Source organism: Mastomys coucha, unplaced genomic scaffold (genome assembly GCF_008632895.1).
Source record: "Mastomys coucha isolate ucsf_1 unplaced genomic scaffold, UCSF_Mcou_1 pScaffold6, whole genome shotgun sequence".
Taxonomy (NCBI): domain Eukaryota; kingdom Metazoa; phylum Chordata; class Mammalia; order Rodentia; family Muridae; genus Mastomys; species Mastomys coucha.
Genome location: NW_022196912.1, coordinates 66,141,014 through 66,144,838, shown reverse-complemented (window position 1 = coordinate 66,144,838; position 3,825 = coordinate 66,141,014). Strand labels below are relative to the sequence as shown.

At 38.1% G+C, this 3,825-nt stretch overlaps 1 pseudogene; it reads left to right on the top strand.

Annotated features, from left to right (window-relative positions):
• The first annotated feature begins 400 nt into the window (after positions 1-400).
• LOC116080336 lies at positions 401-922 on the top strand (annotated as a pseudogene).
• Positions 923-3,825: the final 2,903 nt, after the last annotated feature.

The following is a 3,825-nucleotide window of genomic DNA, read 5'->3' as shown; positions in this document are numbered from 1 at the left end:
AAAATACTAGCAGTGATGTATTATTTTTAAGTATACAGTTAATATGTTTGGAGTTATTTAAAATTTATATTGAGAAAAATGTATTTTCACTATTGCTGTAGACGAGCACCCACATTAGACTGCTAAATTGATTGTTGTTTTATATCAAACAACTTTTATAATACTCATTTTTATTGTTATAATATTTTATAAATTTTAAGGAATATGACAAAAAAGATATTGTAGGTATTGAAGGGGGGTCTTTGGGAGGATCAGTGGTACAAAAGGGAAACAAGAATGTGATTCAATTATATTTAATTGAAATAAGTTTTTAAATGTTAACAAATTCAGATAAATTGAAATCATGTAACTTTTCTCATCATAACGCAATAAAAGTTTAAAAAAAAATGTACTCGGGACCATGATCATCTATCAGGTCCTCATCAGCCATGACAAGCTGTTCTCTGTCATCTGCAAGATCCAGGAGATCGAGGATGGGCTGTGCCTGGAGGTGGAGGGCAAGATGGCCAGTAGAACAGAGGGTGCCATTGATGATTCTCTCATTGGTGGAAATGCTTCTGCTGAAGGTCTGGTGGGCTACTGTACCAAAAACATAGTAGTCACTGGTGTTGATATCGTCATGAACCATCGCTTACAAGAAACCAGCTTCACAAGAGGCCTACAAAAAGTACATCAAAGACTACATGAAATCACTCAAAGGCAAACTTGAAGAACAGAAACCAGAAAGAGTAAAGCCTTTTATGACTGGAGCTGTGGAGCAAATTAAGCATATCCTTCTTAATTTCAATAACTACCAGTTTTTTTTATTGGTGAAAACAGGAATCCAGATGGTATGTATGGTTGCTCTCCTGGACTACTGTGAAGATGGTGTGACTCCAGTCATGATTTTCTTTAAGGATGCTTAGAGATGGAAAAATGTTAACGAATTGGATCTATCACCTGTCACCAGAATTAGCTGCTGCTTATCATCCATACAGCCCAAGGACTTAGGACAAATGATGTCATCTTGAGCTTTTATTTTGACCGTGATTTATTTGGAATGGAGGCATTGTTTTTTTTTTTTTTAAAGAAAAAACATGTCATGTGGATTGTCTACAAATACAGTACATTTAAATAAAAAAAATATATACTCAGGTAAAGCTACTGGAATCAGGAGGGACAAGGACAAGAACCTCTATGCTGAATTAACCTTCATCTTGTGAAATAAACTAACAAAGAATAATCAAATTGAGACCAGAGGTTGGAACTATAGACTTAAGCTCAGCCATTTTAAACCTGAGGATGGGACTTAGCATGGGGCATCAGGCAATGAAAATGATTAAATGGCTCAGAAATCATGAAATGCCAAGGAAATAACAGGTTTAGAGAAGCATTTTAAGATTGTATATGTTTTCTTCTCATGGCTTCTGTCACATTACCAAATGTTCTGTGGCATCCATTCTAAGTAGATAAAGTGAACCGAGAGTCTGTGCTGCCTGGGCCGCATAGGTGAGTGTGGGCATAGTTATCCTTAAAACAGAGTCAAAAGTTACTTGTAAAATGGAGGACAAAGCATAGTCTCAAAAAATTACTGTTTTGTTTTTATTTTTATTGTTTTGTAAAAACAAAATATAGAGTAAGTTAGATCAGGGCACAGCCTAATTTCCACAGCCAGGTTTATGATAAATCACTGATATGTACTTTTAAGGAATTGACGCAACTCTTAAAAAAATAGCTTCTTGCCGTAAGATGTAACTTGCCTAGTCTGCAAGCAGCCTGGGTTTGATCCTAAAACTTCTTATTCTTGTTCATATCATTTCTCATCTATTCAAGAACATCTGTTTTATATTCTTGCTACTATTTTTCTCCAGTTAGTATGTCTTGTTCTGATTGCCGACTCTTATTACAGCGGCTGGACTCTTCCAGGTGTCTGGATGTTCTTGTCTTTGAGATTACATTGCTTGGGGTGGATAAGTGACTTCTTCCTTTTTCAGTGGGATGGTCAACCATCATTTTGTATTTTTTTTCAGGGGATTTTGTAAAGTACTGAGTCTTTTGGTAAAAATCTTTGGGAACATCAGATGAGCCTTGGCCATTTCAGGCAGCTCCTCTCATTGAGGACACATCTTAATTTTTTAGGAAGAAGCCAGTTTCTGTCAGCCCTAAGATCTGGAAGAGATTCATAACTTCATTATGTTGTTACCCAGAAGTGTCTCTGAGTGGCCATGACTCTTCCTGCTTTCCCTTGCAGTCTGAACTCTGGGTCACAGTTACTGAATTTATGGGACATGCAAACATTCTCTTAAGGCAAGGAAGAGAGAGAGAGAGAGAAAGTATGGAGAGAGCTCACTTGTTTGATAAAAGGAGACTTTTCCACTTTGTCCAACACTTGTCTAGGCAATGCCACAATCTGCTGCATCTGTGGAGGCCAGAAAAGGACACCAGCTTCCTTGGAACTGGAGCTAGAAATGGCTGTGAGACAAAATGTGGCTGTTGGGAATTGAACCCAGATCCTTTAGAAGAGCAGCCAGTGCCCTTAACTGCTGAATCATCTTCCAAGCCCCAGTGACTATAACTTTGACATAGGTTTAATAGTATCTTCAGGTGTAGAAAGAGGAGGCAAGAAGATATCTGTGAAGTTTTGAGGTCCTGCTATAAAACAGGGCTTTCAGTGGGGGTGGGTTGGCTAGAGGGTTGTGTAAAATTATAATGTTGTTTTACGTTGGTAGATACAATGAGATGCAGGGTTTTTAGGCTTGAAGAGTCAATAGTAATTTGATGAGCTGCTTACTGTCCTGAATCAGATGCTTATTATAATGAGGACAAGTTGAGCAATCTACTGTTTGGATTATATTATTTGCAACTTCATTTTCCTCTGCAAGAGTTTCCGGGAATAATGGCCAAAATAAAGTGCACAGCAAGGTAAGTGGGTATATGTGGTTTTCCTTCCGGAGCTCCTCGTTCCTTTATGGCTATCCTTCTGCTTGTACAAAACAGACCATCAGCATCTGAGAGCACCTGACTAAAAGACGCAAGTCTAAGAATGGGATCTTTGAAGTTTTCCTGCTGTGCTAGTTACAAATAGAAAGGATTCATTACCTTAGTACTCAAAGTACAGTTATTTCCTGTAGTCCATGGTTCACCTTAGTGGGAGCTTTATATTTTAACCAGTTAGTGTATGATTCCTTCATTCATGCCTTTGTTATTGTATTTAATGGTCTTCACTATACTCAAAGTCATCTAGATTTTCTCCAATATCATCTTCTAGGAGTTTTATAGGTTTACATTTAGGTCTATAACCATTTTGAGTTAGTTTTTATGGACAATGTAAGGTATGTGTTTATTTTACATGCAGATGGCCAGTTGTTTCAGCAAGATTTGTTGAGAGTATGATCTTTTCTTTAAAAAAGATTGCATTGGTTGGCTGTTTTTAAGTGTGTGTATCTTGGAGCTTTCCCTGTATGCTGTTCTGTGTTTGTTTCTGTGAATGCTGTTTCTCTTCTTCATTTGCCCATGCCTTCAGTTATTCAAAACTGTTACCATTGCCTTTTCATAAGGCCTGATGTCATCATAGGAGACAGTTCTCTTGGCATTACCTCCCTTTACTATTGTGTTGGCAATTCTGGGTTATCTCTGTGTTAGACTAAGCAGTGCAATCCTGGTCAAATTGTACCAAGCTGCAGGTCTCACATCAGAGGTTTTATTGGTAGAGGTGGCCTCTGGGAGGGGGTGAGAAGGCAGAAGAAGAGGAGGAGGAGAAGAAGAAGAAGAAGAAGAAGATGAAGAAGAAGAAGAAGAAGGAGAAGGAGAAGGAGAAGGAGAAGGAGAAGGAGAAGGAGAAGGAGA